This window comes from Bidens hawaiensis, unplaced genomic scaffold (genome assembly GCF_021521415.1).
Source record: "Bidens hawaiensis isolate Kalapana, Puna unplaced genomic scaffold, B.hawaiensis_p1.1 tig00024843_1, whole genome shotgun sequence".
Classification (NCBI taxonomy): domain Eukaryota; kingdom Viridiplantae; phylum Streptophyta; class Magnoliopsida; order Asterales; family Asteraceae; genus Bidens; species Bidens hawaiensis.
Genome location: NW_027493941.1, coordinates 125793 through 148810, shown reverse-complemented (window position 1 = coordinate 148810; position 23018 = coordinate 125793). Strand labels below are relative to the sequence as shown.

Genomic DNA, 23018 nt, shown 5'->3' with positions numbered 1-23018 from the left:
TACTAAAAATTAGTTAACGACACCAAACTTCTCTTTTATATATAGTTTGAACAGTTACCATGTTTATAACATGTTTAGCCGCTCCAAAATAAAAAATATTACAAGTTTTCTTTGGGATTGAAACCAAAGAAATAAAATAATAGTTGACTAATCGCACATGAACCATGCCACAAATTTGGGTAATCCAACGAAGAAGTGGCATTAAAATATTGTTAAAACAAAACAAAAACGTGTAGTTGATGGCAAGTGCTAGTATCGTTAAATATATATGAGAAGTTTGTTTTAAAGGTGGTGCTGATCGTCGGTGCAGGCCCATCAGGCCTTTCCACCGCCGCATGCCTCCACCAACACTCGATCCCGTACATCATACTCGAAAGAGAAGACTGCATTGCTTCATTATACAACAAAAAAGCATACGATCGGCTTCACCTCCTTTCATGCCATTCCCACCAACTTTTCCCAACTATGTTGCCGGAGCCGATTTCGTGGAATACTTGGACCATTACGTTTCCCATTTTAATATTCACCCGGAGTTTAGAACCACCGTGCAGTTTGCAAAGTATGATGAACATGCAAGCAAATGGGAGGTGAAGGCAACGGTGGGGGATGGCGGTGGTGTTCGTTGCCACGTGGGGCGGTTTTTGGTGGTGGCCACGGGAGAAAACACTGATCCGGTTACACCAGAGGTTGATGGGTTGAGTGAGTTTAAAGGTGAAGTTATTCATTCGACCAAGTATAAGCCTGGGACCGGATATGAGAACAAGAAGGTTTTGGTGGTTGGAGCTAGTAATTCCGGCATGGAAATTGCGCTTGATCTGTCAAACCAAGGTGCAAAAACCTCCATCGTCGTCAGAAGTCTGGTAATTATTATTATTATTATTATTATTATGAAATAGAAAAAACGAAAACAAATAAATTATAAAAAGTGTAAAAAATAAATCTTTATAAAACAAATAAGTTGTTTGATTAATTAATTTTTTTTAAAAAAAATAAGTAAATTAAAAATGAGAAAAATATATAATTTATTCAAATAAATGAGAAAAATAAACTAATTAATATACATATTTATGAAACAATTAAGATGGTTAATTAATTAATTAATAATAACCTTTTGTCAAATCTATAAAATAAAAGTGATAAAATGAACACATGACAAAAAAGGAAATTTTACCATTTATAGACCTAGGGGCCAAACCGCTAATAAAGTTAAACGTTATGGGTTCATTTGTCCAAAAAAATCCATTTTGAGATGAATGGGCTATAGGACATAAACCACATGAGTCAAATTAAATTATAATTTTTGTTAAATTAAATAGTTGCGAGTAAGATAAAGATAGAGAGAGAAACTTTTGTACACGTTTTGAAGAATATATTTGTTAGTTTAGTTATAGAGAGGATGAAGACTTAAGTGTAAACGCTTTATTAATTATCACTTGAATTTTGAAACTGTCCGGGATACATTGGTTTTTCTATTTGTCATTTCAATTTGCGCTTGGGTGGCCCATCCTTTAATTATGTTAAGAGATTTGATCATATCACCCGTTTATTGAAAAACAAAAATATAACCATAAAAGAAATTAATGGTTGAATTCAAGACTAATACAAAGAGGTAGATTGGCAAATTGAAGAAGATGAATGTATACTATGACCGTAGGATGTTATGCTCCTGGTTGAATTCAAGACGGATACAAAGTTTACGTCTTGATGATGATTGATGCATGATTCGTCTTTGTCTTTGTTGCCACCGAACTCGGTCCGGTGAAAACGAATTTTTCACCTTTCATGTTTCAATCCAAATTGACAATTTGAGCATTTGAGATGCATTCAAACTGTAAGTCCCGAATTTAGATCACTACAATATGATATCAACCAAACACGTCAAATATGCGGAATCTAATTAACGTGGTGATTCAAGAACAATATAAATGAAGAACACTATGTAATATGGTTTCAATGCATACGATTATATTAACAATAAATCGTCGAATACATAAACCGATTCACACAGAATCTTATGCTCTCTAGATGGTGGCTCTTACTGATTTACAGTTTCTCTCAATGTGAACAACTAGCAACCCTAAACCCTATACACATATTCTCTATATATAGGGAAGCTAACAACCAAGCCCAAGTAGAGCCCAAAGTGGATTTCGGTTTACATATAACACATACAACCAAAACCAATAAACATATAATTAAGTACAAACCACCAAATATGGACCCAACAATCTCCCCATTGGTTTGTAACTTCGTTCTTGTTTATGTCACTTCAGACCAGCCTAACCGAAATTCATAGGGATTTCGGTATTACACTAATGTAATTCTTCAACTCGTCTTCGTTTATATCACTTTAATCTTGATCATGTCGTGGCCTTTTGATGTGCGTCAGTCTAACCAATTTATGACCCAACAATCTTGCCCTTAGATTGATGCTTTCAAGATCTTTAGAATCTTTACTAGAACATAATCAGCAACTTCAGTGATCAACAATTTGAACATGATCAGCAACTTCAGCATCTGCATCCAATACTCTGCCATCTCCCCCTTTTTGATAGCATCATCCAATTTGAGTCTCAGATACTTCATATGCTTCCGTTGCAAGAAATCAGTCTTGAAAGAACAATCAACTTTGATAGAAAGATCAACCAAGATATTTTGAAAACAATTAAATAAAACAAAATAAGACAGACATTTTTTTTGTAATTTTCTTATTTTTGTAATTTTTATATTTTTTTTTCTGTTTTTTTTAATGATTTTCTTGAAAAGACTTGAAATGAGATCATACCAGCTAAACCAACTAAACACAATAACCGATATCAGATTTCATGAGCTGAAAACTTCCAAACAATTTCTTAACACATTTGTTTCGACAAGAGTAATCAAGAAGTAAAAAATAAAATAAATGAAACCAAAAAAACAAATAAAACCAATTTAATCACCCGGTCTTCTTATAATTTAACAAAAATTTTGGATCAAATATCAGTTTTTGATAAAAATGCCGCCTTTATGAAAAGATCCGAACATGGAATCATATTGTTTAAGGTGCTTTCACAAAGATTCATGTCCAGCGTTATTATGACATAATAGACAGGTTGATAGCAAGTATAACGTACTTAGCATGATTTTCATTGCATCAGTGATATGATTAAGGTTCAGTTCGGCATAAAGCTTAGATGGACATCACTCATGGACCTGTGATGCCTCCTATCTCTTCTCAAAGCGTATTTGGCTTTCCCCAGATCACCCCAATTTGACTCCAACCCCCTAGATTTGGTTTAAAAACTTTTAATGACAGAACTTATTTATTTGATTTTTCTTTTCAAATTTGCAAACATATTTGAGGTTGAACGTTGGACTTACAGTTCAATTAACAGGCCTTTCATTCGGGATGATAAAGGACTTATATTATTGCCTCCACCCCTGTAATTCTGTTATTAACCCTCATGTTTGTGTTTTTCTCAAAAGCTTGTGAACATTTATCAACTTTTGGTTGATTATATATTTACAGTAATTTTGTTCACATTTGTTCTTTGTCATTCTCAATAAGATACATCATTTTGGGGACCAAATACCAACGGCTCGTGTATGACTGGGTAATTGCTTTTCTGCCTATCATTCGGAGAGATTTATATGGAGACATGCACATGTCTTCAAAATGACTCTCCACAGTAAGTTTAGCATATTTAGTTTATATCACTTCAACTTTTACGCATCATGGAAAGCTACCATACAAATCAATGACTGTTCTAGAGTCTTTTAAGCTTAATAACTTCACCCGTTAGGCACACAAAAACAATTTATCTATCATTTTCCAAAGGTTGGATCAAATTTCATTTGAAAATATTTTTAGGCTTCTAAAAAGCTGTTAACTGAATAATGATATCACTTCCTATAAAATTACAGAAGACACGCACGTTAAGAACTCAGTCACCCCGGCCACTCTTCAATTTTCAGGTAAATGGCTATCCCGTATGACCACTAGTGGTTAACAGGACCAAAACACATATGAAAATGCGTGTCCCTCCAACTTGGAATCACCGACATAATTTTAAGTGAAAGAATTCAAAACACAAAAACACATCACAATCACCCCGGATGCTTTCATTCTTTAGACAAATGGCTATCCTGTGAATCTACAAGTAGATCACCGGACCAAACATATACAAGTATATGTTCTTCAAACTTGAGCAGCCGACATAATTTTAAGCGAGAGTGAAGTTTGAAAGACATAGACTTTTTTTTATTATTAAACGCACACACACTCTTTTTGAATTTTTTAAATTTCTCCCCCTAAATTTGTGCAAAAATTTTTATGTACAAATTTAACCTCAAAAAGACTCAATCGTCGAAACGTAATATTTAATAAAAACTTTTATGAAGTGTGATAGTCAGCCAACCGATGTACTATCATTTCTCATGCACGTTCAAGTCATTTTCTCATTTTTGAAACAAAATACACTATACTTGAAAAAACTATATGAGAACATATTTTTGAATTCTAGAATTTAAAATTTTAAAATCTTTTTGGTTGATCAATCTTTCATACCAAAGTGATACGGTTACCTTTTATCTTCAAGACATCATTTTTCATTTGTGAGAATCTCCCCCTAGGAATAAGCTTGTTTTGAGATTCTGCATCCTTGCGAGTTGAATGTCTGGAACAAACCTTTTAATATGCAATGTATTCCCTGATTTGTTCCTACACACTTAGAGAGCATATTAAAAACGTTCTATCACCATAAAATCCCGTCCAGGAAACAAATAATCCATTTTATGGTTTAAGATTTAAAAACAATGGATATTTGCCATGTCTTGTGCCTGGAACAACCCATTTAATAAACAATGATGTGGTTGTTCCTACACGCATAGCGGGATCAGTTGGACATAGGAACCCAAGTCATAAATGTCTTGGGGTTCCCTTGAGCATCAGCATATGTGACCTCTTGCCAACTCATATATTTCCCATCTTTAACAGAATCATTTGTTAATACAGATTCTGTTTGCTGAGTTTTAAGTCTCCAAGTCTGTCTTGGTTTAGTGAAATTTGGAAGAACAGACTTTGGAGTGGAACAATTCAAATTCAAATTCTTAGAACTCTCAACACTCTTTGATTTCTGAAAATTTAATTTTCTTTTAACAGTTTCTAAATCATTTGAGTGCAGACCTGTCATATTAACTTTGAATCCTTGAGTATCTGTGACCCATTGTACAGATACTCGTGGTTTTCTAAAATAAGCATTTTGTTTAACCACTAGATTCGGTTGAAACCTGTTACCTTTCACCTGAGGATCTTGTCTATTAACAACACGGTAGTGACACTCCTTTGCCAAATGCTTGTCGTTCCCGCAGATGAAACACATTTTCATCCTTCTTCTAAAGTCCACGTAAACACTAGCTCATGTTGGAATTCCTTCTTAGGAAAGGTTTTTCCATTCTTCTTGCCCCTTGCACATCCTTCTGATTTTGCTTGTAATAGGGGACATATAGACGATGAACACAATTTCTGGCTATATGTCCTGGCGTGCCGCAGTGGTAACATGTTTGCCTCTTGTTATAAAAATCACCCACTGATTTATCAACACATTGACATCCGGAGGATATATGAGGACGAGACTGTCCTTGTTGTGCTGATTTCTTACGTGTCTTCCCTTTGTCGCCACAACTCTGTGTATTATTGTTAGTACAATTTTGAGTTGTGGTGTCATCTGAGTTTGATGGCACGTTAGAATGAGATTCATTTTCACTAGCCTGAACCCCTTTACTATCAGAAGCTACATCATTTACTATATCTGCACATGAAGTAGAAGCATCAAAATTGTTCACACATTCAAAAACAGGCTTGATTTCCTCTAGGGATCCTGATCCAACAGTTTCAGATTGAACCTGTTTACCATACTTCATGTCTTTTATCTTTTTCTCATGCTCTTTAGTGACAGGGGTAGGGACATAATTGTGGTTGTAAGGTGGGGGAACTTGACTGTATCCTATTCCCTCACCTTCATTTTCCTTCCACCACAATTGATTTTCAATCATTGAGTTAACTACTTTACTGGAACCCTCGAATTTTTTAAAATCAAGTTCAGCTTTTTCAAACTTACTAGTTAGATTTAAGATTTCTAACTTGGAAGCTTCCAGTTTAGCAGTTAACTCAGCAATTTCTTGTTTGGCATCTAGGTAATGACAACTCTTTATACTAAAATCAGACTTAAGCTTTTTAATGTCCTTGTTTTGAGCTTCTATTTTGTCTAGAAAACCCTTTTCATTCTTCTTAAGTTTAAAATTCTCTGATTTTATTCTTTCCATATCTCTAATTAGATTGTCATTATGAAGCTTATACATTTCTATTTTCTCACCACAATTTAAAGAACATGGTTTAAAAACGAGTTGTGAAGAATCCATTGAGTAATTAAATAGATTAAACTGTTTTTCCCGCCAAAATTTCTCGAAAAAAAATATGATTACCAAAATTCTCAAGAATAATGTCCCAGTCAAGAGAAGTGTCTAGGAAAAATTTCGTTCAAAACAAATTTTTTCGAATTTCCCGTCAAAATTTCACCGAAAATCACCCGAAAAAAAATATTTTCGCCAAAGTTTTCAAAAAAGAGTTTTTACTTATAAGGAGTATTCTGGAAAAATTTTGTTCAAGAAAATTTTTCCCGCCAAAAAACTTTTTTTTTTAATACCGAGAACAAAGATTGGCCGAGAACAGAAAAGCTTGACCGAGAACAACTGTTGACCGAAAACAGATGTTGACCGAGAACAGCTAAAAATGGCTGAAAACACTTATACTTGACCGAACACCCTTAATGATGACCAAGTTTTACCGAGAACACTGATTGGCTAAGTGTTGACCGAAAACTTAGAAATTGAACAAATTTTGACCGAGATCAATTCTTGACCGAGAACTGGTGACTTTGACCGAAAACTCCCTTTTTCTGACCGAGATCAATTCTTGACCGAGAATAACCAGCAGCCGAGAACAATGTTTGTGGCCGAAATCTGACCGAAATCTCTGGTTGACCAAGAACTCAAAATTGTCAATTCGTTGACCGAGAACCTAAGGTGTTGACCAAAGTTTTTGACCGAAAACTCTGATTGACCGAGAACTCAAGACTGTCAATTCGTTGACCGAAATCACTAATTTTCCGAGAGCAAACAATGGCCGAGAACACTCAATCACCGAGAACAGTGTGAGCCGAGAACAAAAATGAGTAATGTTTCCAAGAACTCACAATGGCCGAAAACCAGTAGATATCTCAACTAACTTGTAACAAATTTCTGGAAAATTTGGATTTTGATTTGTTTCCAAACTTTGAGCAATCAGTTCACAAAAATAGTTTCTTTCTTCTTCTCCGATCAACAGTTCGCCGGAAACAGTAAGAACCACCCAAACTTGATATCTTAAATCCGTTGATATCACAATAGCGAGCCTGAATTCGTCAAAGGCTCTGATACCAATTGTAAGTCCCGAATCTGGATCACTACAATATGATATCAACCAAACACGTCAAATATGCGAAATCTAGTTAACGTGGTGATTCAAGAACAATATAAATGAAGAACACTATGTAATATGGTTTCAATGCATACGATTATATTAACAATAAATCATCTAATACATAAACCGATTCACACAGAATCTTATGCTCTCTAGATGGTAGCTCTTACTGATTTACAGTTTCTCTCAATTTGAACAACTAGCAACCCTAAACCCTATACACATATTCTCTATATATAGGGAAGCTAACTACCAAGCCCAAGTAGAGCCCAAAGCCCACCGAAATCCTTTATGGATTTCGGTTTACATATAACACATACAACCAAAACCAATAAACATATAACTAAGTACAAACCACCAAATATGGACCAAACACAAACCGAGGAAAAATGATTTATGCTAAGCATTTTAATGATCACTCAAAATAAAAAATTTATTTATGCTATTATAGAGGTAGGGTACCAAAAAGATCCAAATAGCCTTAAGTATCACCCGCGGGTCAGAGGGAAGCTCCTCATACGGCACCCGCGGAGCATATGGATCACCCGCATAACCCACTAAAGGAAGAACGACAATACATCCTAGGGACCATGCGCGGAAGCATCCAGACATCCTCAGAAATCATCCGCAGGGTACCATCTTCACCCGCCAGGATATTCGAAAGGTAATGCCATAGGACAAATGTAAATAACTAACCACCTTCTAGAAGAGCTACCAAGATTGTTACTTGAAGAATACGTGACCCTTCGATCAATGAATAAAGGACAGCTGGCCAGGTTGTTATAACAGTGCACATGGCCATGGTTAACTCGTCCTATCATAGAGCGAGACGTGTCCAGTTTTTTATACCCATGCACATGCAATGTGTAGCTCAACATATCATATAAAGGCACGTGTCCAGGTGGTTACGAAAGCATTTTCTAGAAGGGGACAACTGGCCCAATCACATTCCCACACTCTTCGCTATAAATACATTCACAATCTCCTTGAGGTATTCATGCACTCCCCACTATTTACTCTAAATACTTAAGTACTTTCTCTCCTTAGAATTGTACTTATTCTCACACCGGAGAGTGGTTACGGAAAGACCCCCCCCTCTTGTCCTTCCCGTAACGAGCTCACGGTGTCTGTTTTGCAGGTTTCTGTCACTGGACTCCGGGAGATTGTGCTCGTATCGTTGTTGGTTGTTGTTGTTGTATTCTACCTCGTGGACTCATTGGATCTAGGACGCGTTAAGGGGATTAGATCCGTGTTTCTTCATTGGCGCCATCCATGCTCGTGTTAGAGCTGTGATAATCTCTTGTTTTTGTTGGTTCGTATGATATGAGTCGATTTCACGAAGGGCCGACGGAAACTCCTGCACCTGTTTCACGAACTCCTGCACCTGTTTCACGAACTATTGTGGGTATCTTAGAGCGTGTTACAACACCAGGTGGTCCTACTCCAACTGACCTAGGACACGTCACGGCGCCGGGAGGTTCTAATCTTGGCGATCTAGGACGAATCACCAGAGAAACTCGCCGGACTCGCCCATAATTGGGCCTAGAAGATGATTCTGAATATTCCGAACCAGTGAGAACTCGTCATCGTAGTTCCAGAGCTAGAGGACCCTTATCTCCCGATGAGTGGCTCCGAATTCAGCAAGAAAACGTCACCGCAGAGTACGAGCGTAGGGTGCGTGAAGAGCGACTCCATGCTCGTACTCTGACTTATGATGAATCTCCCAGAAGATCTCCCTCTTCTCCCGGTGCGGAGGAGTCAGATTGGTCATAGTGTCCAGACGGAGAGAGATCCTGAAGAGATATGGAGAATGCGTGAACGTCCTCGCAGTATCATGCGTGTACCTACTTACGTAGACGAATATGAAAGTCATGATTCAACATACCATCCGGGTGACATCAATTATTACAGTGGTGATAGCATACTTCATTTACGAGGAGCAACTAGCTATCCGCGAGCGGTAGCTCGCTAGGCGGGCTATCATGGTGATGTTGAGGAAGACTTTACTAAGCCATACCATCCGGCCGCTTTCGCTGAAAAATCAAAATTCATTGCACGTATTGCAACAGCTCCGTTCCCGGTTAATACAAAAATTCCAATGTATGTGGGAAAATACAACGGAATGACTGATCCTAGTGATAATCTGTTGAATTTTGTGGTTGTGGGAGGAGTCAGCGGTTAGACTCTCCCCTATTGGTGCAACATGTTTGCTTTAACGTTCACCGGACAGCACGTGAATGGTTTGAGAAACTGCCGGATGGACAGATTAAGAGTTGGGATGACTTTGTTGCTAAATTCTCCCAACACTTCAGTCAACAGCGAAAACACACTCGTGACCCGTCTGAAATATTGGACGTGGTTAGACGAAATAATGAGTCTATCGAAGACTTCATTACCCAATTTAATAACGAGAGTCTCAATATCGGTAGGGTAAGTGAAGATATGCTGCTGGGAGCCTTCCGAAAAAATGTGAGGAGCAATTAATTAATTTGGACTCTAACTGGTAGAGACGGAATGCCCACGTCTTGGGAAGAAATAATGAAAGCAGCAAAGTTGTTCGCCAGAACTCAAAAAACCTGGGGTGCTGACAGTCAAAAACAGAATCCAAAGGTAGAATTTCAAACTCCAGCCGTCCACGGAGGTATCAAAACCATTTGATGCCAGATCTTTGATCGGTAATAAGAATAAGCAGAATTCTTCAGCGTGGACCTCCAAAAATTGGACTCTATTGTCGAAAGCTCCCCCAGAGATTCTCACTACTGAGAATGTGAATTCCAGAAAACCTCAACCACTCACAAGGAGATCATTCCTTGATGCCAAGAAACATTGTTCATTTCACGACGACATTTGTCACAATACGAATGAATGTGTAGCTTTGAAAAATGAAATCGAAGCAGTAGTAAAGTCTGGAAAACTTGGACACTTGGTTAAAGGTGCAAAACTAGGGACTAGTAAAGCTCCCGCGCGAGATAACCAAGGCCCGTCCAAAAAACAAGTTAAAGATCTGAATGTCCACATGATTCAAGGTGGACACAGAGTTGGTGGGAAGAGGAGAGAATTTCTAGATGAGGAATGGAAAAATGAACCAGTGATTTTTCCACGAATTAAGGGAGGACCTTGCAACAAAAATCCCTTAATAATCACTGCCCTCTTTGGTCATTATCGTTCGCAGTATGTTTTCTTTGATACTGGCAGTACATCGGACATAATGTACGAACAGTGCTTTGAGCAGCTCGATGAAGAAGATAAGGTGAGGTTGAAGCCTATTCATGCACATGTATCTGGATTTGGGGGTGAGGTGATACACCCGCGAGGGGTTATATCTTTTCCGGTCACTCTTAGTGACGGAATTCATTCAAGAATGGAAGACGTTGAATTTAAAATATTAGTATTGTCAAGAAGCTATTAGAGTAAATATAATTATATAAAATATTCCGTTTGTGGCAATGTTTTAACATAATCGCATCTTAGTTTAAATAATATTGAAAAAAATGGAGTCTTACGTATTTTATGAAAATATCAACTCTTTATATTGTTACACTAACTAACTCTTTAATTCTGCTTGACATTTCCAAATTTTGTTTGAAAATGTGAAATACTTTTATGTATGATATTTTACAAAGAACAATAACTCCTTTTATTTTTAATATTGTGAGATGAGATGGATGACGTTCCATCCAACCGTAATGTGACCATGCACGCTTTGTGAGAAATTTATAGTTTTCTTTTACTTATTCAAATGATATATATTAACTTCTAAACATATCTCACATTCTAAATTTAAGAGAATGTGTAGTAACAGAAGAAGTGAGTTTGTATGAACTTTTTTCAGTACTCTTAATTACTTAATTTTAATCTTAACCATATTAGAGAGACGTTAAATCCAGCGGCGATCCATGCTTAAGATTGATACCTAGAGAGAAGTTGTTGGTTACCTCTCTATCGTCTTAGAGAGAAGATCGTCTGATGTAAACTCTAACAGTTGATTGAATACCAAGGAGTGGATGTAAACTTAACTATTGTATATTTTTGTGTCTATACGCTGATATCTTCTTGTCCTCTAGGCTCTAGCTTAATTCTTGCAGAGTTGTTTCAACAATTGACCTACAAATAAAATGTGAAAAAAACGCAATCCCCTCGTACACTATCGGTTGATCCTCAGACTTGCCCCCGTCTTATTTATATGGTGGTCGATGAATTCTTTATTCTTATTTATATGGTGGTCGATGAATTCTTTATTCGTGCTATTGGACTTGTTACCATTGCTTTTTGTGGACTCATTAACAGTGCTAATTAGCAAGGTAATATATGGAGATCTAACCAACTATGGTATCCAAAGGCCTAAAGAAGGTCCCATTTTGCTCAAAATTAGAGATTGTAAGTACCCTGTTGCCGTCGTTGGCACGGTGAAAAAGATCAAGTCCAGTGAATACAGGTTTGATATTTTGATTTTCATAAAGGCTTATTTACGTTTACTACACCTTTTTTCATGAAGGAAAAAAACGTGAATTTGATCTTTCTAAAACTTAAACAGGTCTTACCAGCATTAAAAGGCATTAAGGGAGGAAACGAAGTCGAGTTTGAGGATGGAAAATGTCATCAGCTTGATGCAATTGTGTTTGCTACCGGTTTTAAGAGATCAACGCATTTATGGCTTCAGGTAATGTTTTATTTGCCATTATTTTGTATTTGTATGCGTGGGAAGAAAAATTAAGTCATTAAAATTGGATTGAAGTCAAGGGCAAAGTATTGTTGTGGCCCGGAGTCGCCTCGCAACTCCGTCGTCTATTTTTTTATTCAATAGTGTAAATTTACCTGTTTTCATATGGAAATTTTTATACATAGGGTCAAAGCTTAGCCACTGATTGAAGTAATATAATTAGATGGGTAATACCGTAATCAGTTGCGGATCCAGAAATTTTTTTCACAGGGGTCGGAAGTTCGGGCAGTCGATTATCGATTGTCGGTAATATATATATATGTGTGTGTGTGTGTGGGGTGGGGGTGTAAATTTTTTTACTCGGGGACAGATCGGGTCGGATAGGGTCACATATAACCAAATTACAATATATATCCATAAGAAGATTACATCAATCGTGACGAACAGAGGTAACATGGCCCAATCCGAAGCGCAAACACGTACCAATTTACGTAGACGGTTAATTATAAATAAAAGTTATATATTATTTACTTTGCAAATAACCCATTTGTAATATCAAAATAGCATATTCTATACATCTCTGACAATCGCATTTTATGTGTGTTTTTAGTTAAGTATATCTTAAAGCTTCACGTATATATGATACAAATGTATATATTTTTAAAAGCGCATCTTTATATGATGAAATATGTTGTATTGTTAACAATATTCAAAGTGAAAAGAGAAAAAAATATTTAAACAAGTCTCTCTAAATCGAAGAGTGTGGTCCCTAACACACGAGAAATTCAACATTCTAAAAATGCTATAATAACATAATAAAAAAAATTAAACATATAAGAACGAAATAAAATAAAATTTAGACATATTACATATACCAAATTTAAGTAAATATATTAGTTAAAAAAACAAAGATAAAGAGTGAATTTAAAGTTGACACCTCACCTACCAAATTAAACATGACACATTATTTAAGTATGTATTTAAATCTCTTTGAATTGAAGGATGCCAGCTATCAAATCCATATCCCTAGGTAATTAGGTATACTTATTTACTTTAAAATCAGTTATAAATAGTGAAGTGAGAAAATTGCAGCCCTTCTTCTTTAACTTTGTATCTTCTACTTTTAGTTATTGCCGGAAATTTTTTCTCCGGTTTGTTTTCTCTTCTCCTTTTCTTTTTTATTTATATTTCACAAGGGGTCGGTGTTGAAATTTCACACAGGTCGGTGTTGAAATTTCGCATTAGTCGATCGAGATTTATCGTGTATATAACACTAGAAATAAAAATTTCACAGGGGACGGCCGACACCTCTGGCTAAGCCATAGGTCCGCCCCTGACCGTAATATAATATGCATTTATGTTAAAACACGCAGGGTGCTGAGTGTCTTTTAGAGAATGATGGTTTCCAAAGCAAAGGTACCCACATCATTGGAAAGGAGAAAATGGGATTTATTTTGTCGGGCTTGGAAAGATAGGCCTACGCGGAGCTACCACTGATGCCCAAAAGACAGCCAACCACATTTTCAGTATAGTCTCAAAATAACTGGAGACTCTCTCTTGTTTTAATATATGTATTTACTGTATTTACCAATAAATAACATTATATACATTGGTTTTGTTATTGTTGAATCACCCGTCTCATGATAACGTCTACTCTATCTATCTATGAAAATCCTTTTTACTTGGATCATATTGCTATAAGGTAAAATGGTAAATCAACATTTTCTTATCTTACCTAGACTATTGATTCTCTTTCAGTTATAAACCATACAATAGTTTTTTTTTATAATTTTGTACTAAACTGAGAATTATTATTAGGAGTAAGTCGCGTTTTATATATCACATTATTATGTAATTAGTTTTGAAAAAAACAATTATCCATACGAATGCTACAGATGAAGCTCAAGGCTCTCCATAGCAAACGGGTCATCTGCAGTAAAATGTTCCACTATAGCTTAGAGTGTTACATATTTGCGTTTTGTTAGCTAGTTAACCCAAAACACCCAAGTTAGTGGGTGAGCTAGTTAAAACTTAATTCTTACATATATGGGTGAGCTAGTTAACCCAAAGAACCCCTCTTCTAGGGGCGCTGCCCCCGGACCCCCGTTCGTTGTGGGTTATATAAAGATAGAAATACGATATGAGTAGCAATAGTTAATTGATACATGTATATATTATACAGTTAGCCGTGCACAGCTCAAGAAAGGGATTACTATTAACGGTGAACTTAACCGACTTCAGGTGAATTTCTAGCCCCATTTCCTTGTTATGTTTTCGGGGCTGTGTGCATACTCGATGTGATTAGTTAATACCCTTACCTTAAGTGGTAAGTGTATGCCTTATGCGATTTATGTATGAATGAATGCTTGACGATGCATGAACGATCTTCGGATATTGCATGTGCCGTCAAGGGATAGTATAAAGATATGATTGATATATATGATGTATAGATGATGTATGGACGTATGGAAGTTATAATTATGAACGTATAGAAAGGTACGAAGGGTATAGATAGAACAAGGGAACCGACCCTAATAATGTCGGCGAATGTAGGGAACCGACCCTAATAATTCTTGCGAATGTAGGGAACCGACCCTAATAATATCGGCGAATGTAGGGAACCGACCCTAATCATATCGGTGAATGTAGGGGACCGAACCTAATAATATCGGCGAAGGTTATAGGGCGGAAGGCTCTTCAAAATGTATGTGTATGAATGAGAGTATGCATGTTAATATGAAAGAAAGAATGAAAGTACGTAAGTATGTAAGTAAGTATGATAATAGGAAGGTACATATGTAAACATGTGAATGTATTGTACGTTGCTTGATTAACTAGAACTCACTCAGCGTAGCTGACTTTTAGTATGCATGCAGGCTAATCGACTGAGACAGCTGGCTTGAGGGAGACACATGGCAATACTGAAGAGGCTGGCATCTGAAGATTTGTCGTGATGTTTTGACACTATGTTTTATGTTATGTTTTAAGACGACAAAATTATGGATAAATGTAACGAATGGTTGACTATTTTATTATTTCGCGAAAGTTTTTAAATAACTCTGATTTTAGAACTGCGTTTATGAGTAAATCCAACACCAAATGTAGGGCACCGGTAACGGGGCCTTACAAGTTGGTATCAGAGAAAAGTTTGAGAGATTTAAGCATCCTACATGCTTAGACTCGAACAGAGAATGGGATTTAAGTAAGGAAAGAAAGAAGATGCCAGTTCGAGAATGCCATGTGTCGCTCAAGCAAGCTCAGTAAAGGTAAGATGTATGATTAAATGGTGTATGTAAAATATAAGGAAAGGATATGTGAACAATAGGGATAGGAATAATTGATTGTTTTGATTGACTAACTGTTTAAGTAGAACCAACACAAATAGACTCATAAGGGGAAGTGTATAGGACACGGAAAGTAACGTGATCAGCTAATCACAGCTGGCCACTGTTATTACCTGTTAGCCTTACTATCCTTGTACTAAATAGTTCCTTGAGTGATGAAGTTTGTGTTTCCCCCTTTTAGAATACGATGGCTGGAACGGGAGGAAATGTAGGAGCCGGAGTAATTGCGAGAACTGAAGGCCCCACTAGACGTCGTGGCAGGCCTCGTCGTGCCCAACAACCTTCGGTAGAAACAGCTTCCAACACCGAAGCTGAAGGAAGCGCAACTAGAAGAAACCCTGAAAACAATGAAGGGGTTCAACTCGATCCCTTAATTCAAGAAGCTATCGTTCAAGCTGTAGCCACTGCCGTGAAGAACATGAACCCGAAGAGGTCTGCTGGAGACCGTGAGAGAACTTCTGAAAGGGAGGAAGGAGATGGTAGGAGAGACGATGAAGGAGAGAGGGAGGCTTCGAGTGTGGTTAAGTCTGTGACGGTCGATGACAGGAAGAGAGGCCGAGGTGGGTGCAACTATAAGTCCTTTAAAGGTTGTGACCCGCCGAAGCTAACTGGTTTGGGAGATGGCATCGCTACTCTGCAATGGATAACTGCCATGGATAAAATTATCCGCATTAGCGAGTGTCGTCCCGATCAAGCTGTCGGTTATGCCACTCAATCGTTTGAAGAGGAGGCGATGTATTGGTGGGAAAGTATGGAGTAGAGAAAGACTCGGGAAGAGATTAAGGCCATGAAGTGGGAGGATCTGAAGGAGTTAGTGATGAAGAGGTTCTGTGCTGACGCAGAAGTTGAGAGGGTGGAGATGAAGTTCCTGAACTTGAAAGCTGGAACGATGACACATCGTGAGTATACCACTGAGTTCAACCGAATGTCTAGGTTGGTACCTGATATGGTTAACACCGAAGCTAAGAGGATCAAGTGCTATGTGAGGGGGTTGCCACAGAAAGTCCGCATACTGGTCCGGGCAAGTAAACCTGCTACCTTTGACTCTGCTGTCGAACTCGCAGAGATGGTTTATGTAGACCTGGCTACGGATGATGTTGTGGTAGAAGAAGAGAAGAAAGATAAGAAATGGGTTGTTCCTGCGAATCGACCCGGCACTCAGACATGGAACCCCAAAGATAAGAAGCAGAAGGTGTGGGAGAAGAGGTCGTGTAGGACTTGTGGTAAGATGCACGATGGTGAGTGCAAATGGGGCACTGGTTCTGATGTGTGCCATAAGTGTGGAAAGTCCCATGGAGGGGAATGCAGAGTAGGATCTAATGCTTGTTACAAATGTGGTAAGATGAGGCATTTTGCTCAGGATTGCCATGCTAAGCCCGCGTGTTACAAGTGCAGCAAGACGGGTCACTTTGCTAGGGAGTGTACTGAGGGCGAAGCCGGAGGAAGTGGAAAGAAGGATACTGAACAAGCTAGACCAAGAACCAGAGCCTACATGCTGACTCAAGAACAAGCCAAGCAGATTCCAGATGTCGTCACAGGTACGTTTCTAGTAAATGGTATTTCCGCTTCAGTATTGTTTGATTCAGGTGCGAACAAAAGTTTCGTAGCCACGCCATTTACTAAATTAGCTAAAATGAAAAGTTGTCGAGTGTCTGAAACTTTTATAGTAGAAACCGCTAGTGACACTTCGATTAAAATAATGAAAATGGTTAAGGACGCTAAGATAGAGTTAGAGGGACACGAGTTCCCTGTTACCTTGTATTTTATAACCTTAGGAGGGTTTGACGTAGTCTTGGGAATGGATTGGCTGTCTAAGTATGAAGCTCAGATAGTGTGTAAGAGTAGGATAATAAGGTTAAAGTCCTTGGATGGTAGTGCGGTGACGGTTTATGGTGATAAGGAAAATTATGGGCTTAATATCATTTCGATGATAAAAGCCGAGGGTTTGTTAAGGCGAGGGTGCGGTGCCTACCTGGCATATGTTGTCAATGCTATGGCCGAGACAAAAGAAATTAAAGACGTTCCTATCGTGCGCGACTACCCAGAAGTATTCCCCGAGGATCTTCCGGGGTTCCACCGGAGCGAGAGATAGAATTCCAGATAGATTTAGTACCAGGAGACCAGCCCGTCGCGAAGGCACCTTACTGTTTAGCACCGTCCGAGATGAAAGAATTAATGTCCCAACTACAAGAACTCCTCGACAAGGGTTTTATTAAACCGAGTGTTTCTCCCTGGGGTGCACCAGTGTTGCTCGTAAAGAAGAAGGATGGAAGTATGAGGATGTGCATAGACTATCGCGAGTTGAATAAGCTTACGGTAAAGAATAGATACCCTTTGCCAAGGATTGATGATCTGTTTGACCAACTACAAGGTTCAAGGTGGTACTCATGAATAGATCTCAGATCAGGTTACCATCAGTTGAAGGTGAAAGAGGCAGACATCCCTAAAACGGCGTTTCGGACACGGTATGGTCACTACGAGTTCCTCGTAATGTCGTTCGGTCTAACAAATGCTCCCGCGGCATTTATGGATATGATGAATAGGGTGTGTCGACCAATGTTGGATAAGTCAGTTATCGTCTTCATCGACGATATATTGATTTATTCAAAGAGCGAGTCTGATCATGCCGAGCATTTGAGAGAAGTATTGGAGACTCTGAAGAGAGAGAAGTTATATGCTAAGTTTTCAAAATGCGCGTTCTGGTTGCGAGAAGTGCAATTCCTAGGTCACGTGATTAATCTTGAAGGGATTACCGTGGACCCAGCTAAGATTGAAGCGATTACTAATTGGAAGACTCCACAGAATCTGACTGATATACGAAGCTTCCTAGGGTTAGCTGGCTACTATAGGAGATTCATCGAAGGTTTCTCCAAGATAGCCGCACCGTTGACCGGTATGACCCGAAAGTCGATAGTATTCAGTTGGGGGAAGTTCCAAGAAGAAGCTTTTCAAGAGCTAAAGAAGAGACTCACGCAAGCTCCAATCCTTGCCTTACCCGATGGTGACGAGGATCTGGTTGTTTGTACCGATGCCTCGCATCGTGGGTTAGGTTGCGTGCTGATGCAACGTGGAAAAGTGATAGCTTACGCGTCTAGACAGTTGAAAGTCCACGAGAGTACTTATCCGACGCATGATTTAGAACTAGCAGCCGTAGTGCATGCTCTCAAGATATGGAGGCATTATCTGTATGGTACTAAGTGTACCATTTACACGGATCATAAGAGTTTAAAGTACTTCTTCGAGCAGAAGGAATTGAACATGAGACAGAGGATGTGGTTGGAGTTGATTAAGGATTACGACTGCGACATTAAGTACTATCCTGGTAAAGCTAATGTGGTAGCCGACGCGCTAAGCCGTAAGAATGAGGAAGTCCTTGCAACAGTGAAGTCATACCATCTGATTATGAACTCAAGCCTTTTTGAAGAAATCATCAAGGTACAGTCAGAAGTGTTGGTGGATGAAGGTCTAGTGAAGAAGGAAAGGATTTTCGGTCAACAAGATGAGCTGATGGAAAACACTCATGGTGTTAAGACTAAGTTTGACCGTATGTGGATTCCACGCCATGGAGATCTCAGAGGTCGAATCTTAGATGAAGCTCATAAGTCGAGATATTCGATTCATCCAGGAGCTACCAAGATGTACCAAGATTTGAAAAGAGACTATTGGTGGCCGGGAATGAAGAATGATGTAGTCGATTATGTTAGTAAGTGCTTAACTTGTTTACAAGTCAAGGCTGAGCATCAGAAGCCTTATGGAAAGATGCAACCGCTTGAGATACCTGAATGGAAATGGGAACACATCACCATGGATTTCATAACTAAGCTACCTCGTACAGCTAAGCATCATGATACCATTTGGGTGATAGTGGACCGTTTGACCAAAAGTGCTCACTTTCTGCCTATACGAGAGGCCATCTCGTCATAAACGTTAGCAAGTTTGTTCATCAGAGAGGTTGTATCTAAACATGGAGTGCCACTGTCAATAGTGTTTGATATAGATACTCGATTCACTTCGAGGTTTTGGAAGAAATTTCATGAAGCTATGGGGACGAGGTTGAACATCAGTACGGCGTATCATCCTCAAACAGATGGACAGTCTGAAAGGACGATCCAGACCCTTGAGGATATGCTACGTGCTTGTGTTTTAGACTTTGGTAGAAGTTGGGATGATCACCTGCATCTAGCAGAGTTCTCCTATAACAACAGTTACCATTCAAGTATTGGTATGCCACCATTTGAGATGCTCTATGGTAGACGGTGTAGACCCCCGGTGTGTTGAGGGAGATTGGTCAGAAGGAGATGGGAAGCCTAGAGGTTGTTCAAGAAACCTCATCAAAGTTTGATCAAATCAAAGCAAGAATGAAAGCTGCTCAAGACAGACAGAAGTCGTATGCTGATAAGCCGCGACGACCGATCGAGTTTAACGTTGGTGACAATGTGATGCTCAAGGTCTCGCCCTGGAAAGGGATCATTCGCTTTAGAAAGAGGGGGAAGTTGAGTCCAAGGTACATCGGACCATTTAAGATTTTAGATCGTGTGGGTGAAGTAGCTTATAAGTTGGATCTGCCCGAGGAGCTAGAAGGAATTCACTCAAACTTCCATGTTTCTCACTTGAGGAAATGTCTAGCTGATGACACATCTCACGTGCCATTGATGGATATCGAGGTTGATGAGTAGCTGAACTACATTGAGCAACCCATAGAGATTGTTGATCGTAAGGAAAAGCGGCTTTGTCACAAGGTTATACCCTTGGTAAAAGTGATATGGAAGCATCATAAGGGATCAGATGCTACTTGGGAAGCTGAGGATGAGATGCACAAGTTTTACCCTAATCTGTTTATGTAGTAGTTAGGTTTCGGGGACGAAACCTCTTTAAGGAGAGAAGACTTGTAACGTCCCAAAATTTCGAATGATAATAATATTTTACATATTATTTCTTATGACGGAAAAGTTACTTGAGTTAATAAGTAAATAGTAAATGGCAAAAAGGGAAAGCTAAGTAGGCTAAGTAAATGGAATTAATCATAGACTAAAAAGGAAAGATGGGCCTTAGGTCCATGGGCTTCCCCTTAAACCCTAAATCTTTCCATTTTCATCCATCTTATCCATTTTACACCTTAAAACACACACTTAAGCCAAAGAACACCTCCTTAGCCGCCGGCCGCCGTCCCCTTAAACCAACCATAGCAACATCGGATCTTCAACCTCACAACTAGATAACAAGTCCAAGGCCAAGAATCAAGCTAGTCGAATCCTAGAAACATCATAAAGGTATGTTCTTGACCTTAAAGCTTGCGTTTTTATGAACGGGTAGCCATTAAACTTGAACCTAGACTAGATCGGGTCTAGATAAAACATAAATTTACCAACTTGATGATTAAAAATGGACGTAATATACTCATGACTAGATACGGTTCATAAAGGAAATCCTAGGTCTAGCTTAAAACGTTTTACACTTATAAAGGTCCAAACTTTATACCTAAAACGAGTTAGATCTTGAAGCCATGGTGAAAAGGGGTGTATAACGGTTAAATTGGTGGAGAAAAGTGGTTAAGTTCATGGCATAAACCATAAAAATGGTTAACTGAGCTAAGGATAGAAATGATAAGATAGAAGAATGAGCTGAAACATCTGACCTAAGAGTTTTCGGTCAAGCCTAAGGGTTTTCGGTTAAGATGGGTTTTCGGCCAAAACGAGTTTTCGGCCAAAAGATGTTCTCGATAAAAGTTGATGATTTCGGTCAACGATCTCGGTCCCAAGTGTTCTCGGTCACGAGTTCTCGGCTGAGTTCTCTGTCCTGGAGTTCTCGGCCAGTTAGTGGCTTGAGGTGGACTTTGGGCCTGGCCAGTTAGGCCCAGTTACCTAATGGACAGATGGGCCAGATTTAACTAAGTCCACAGGATGCTAACCCATTATCTTAGGCTTAACAAATAAGCCCAACTTAGAAAATAACTAAAAATGTTAATGGAAAATATGTTAAGACAGTTAATGGAAATAAAATTTTTTCAAGCTGGCTTGGCAGCTCGACCCCAGCCAGGGGCTCTGCCCCTTGGACCCTGCTAGGGGCTGCCGCCCCTAGAACACCGCTGCCAGGAGCGCTGCCCCAGGACCCCCGTTCGTTGTGGGTTATATAAAGATAGAAATACGATATGAGTAGCAATAGTTAATTGATACATGTATATATTATACAGTTAGCCGTGCACGGCTTAAGAAAGGGATTACTATTAACGGTGAACGTAACCGACTTCAGGTGAGTTTCTAGCCCCATTTCCTTGTTATGTTTTCGGGGTTGTGTGCATACTCGATGTGATTAGTTAATACCCTTACCTTAAGTGGTAAGTGTATGCCTTATGTGATTTATGTATGAATGAATGGTTGACGATGCATGAACGATCTTCGGATATTGCATGTGCCGTCAAGGGATAGTATAAAGATATGATTGATATATATATATGATGTATAGATGATGTATGGACGTATGGAAGTTATAATTATGAATGTATAGAAAGGTACGAAGGGTATAGATAGAACAAGGGAACCGACCCTAATAATGTCGGCGAATGTAGGGAACCGACCCTAATAATATCGGCGAATGTAGGGAACCGACCCTAATAATTCTTGCGAATGTAGGGAACCGACCCTAATAATATCGGCGAATGTAGGGGACCGACCCTAATAATATCGGCGAAGGTTATAGGGCGGAAGGCTCTTCAAAATGTATGTGTATGAATGAGAGTATGCATGTTAATATGAAAGAAAGAATGAAAGTACGTAAGTATGTAAGTAAGTATGATAATAGGAAGGTACATATGTAAACTTGTGAATGTATTGTCCGTTGCCTGATTAACTAGAACTCACTCAGCGTAGCTGACTTTTAGTATGCACGCAGGCTAATCGACTGAGACAGCTGGCTTGAAGGAGACACATGGCAATACTGAAGAGGCTGGCATCTGAAGATTTGTCGTGATGTTTTGACACTATGTTTTATGTTATGTTTTAAGACGACAAAATTATGGATGAATGTAACGAGTGGTTGACTATTTTATTATTTCGCGAAAGTTTTTAAATAACTCTGAATTTAGAACTGCGTTTATGAGTAAATCCAACACCAAATGTAGGGCACCGGTAACGGGTCCTTACATTATATGGACTAACCTAACTTGCTAGCCAATACATTACTTATTATAATTACAAAACAACTAGGAAACATGTTGTAATTAGGAAACATAACCAACCATTACCGATTTGTCAATATTGGTCCCGTAAGTTCACTGACTTGAGACCTAGAGTCGGAAATTACGTTCAACATGTACTCCATCTCACCCAAAGAAAATGGTTTAGTTCCACTTAACCCTCCTCAATTTAATTTAAAACAATTCTTAAATTATTATGAGAATGTAGAGAATTTTAAAGCCCGTTACATTTTTACCCATTTTGCATTTAACTCCCTTTAATCTATGAATGGAGTGGTTTTCCACTCGTTTACTATCAAATTAGCTTTAACGTCCTGGTATTAA

At 38.6% G+C, this 23018-nt stretch overlaps 1 protein-coding gene and 1 pseudogene across 1 annotated transcript in view; one reads left to right on the top strand and one right to left on the bottom strand.

The window, feature by feature from the left end:
- Positions 1–23018, bottom strand: part of LOC143570181 (ABC transporter B family member 15-like) — a 211481-nt gene that overhangs the window by 143587 nt on the left and 44876 nt on the right. The gene's annotated exons all lie outside the window — the stretch shown is intronic.
- LOC143570185 (putative indole-3-pyruvate monooxygenase YUCCA10) lies at positions 165–13701 on the top strand (annotated as a pseudogene).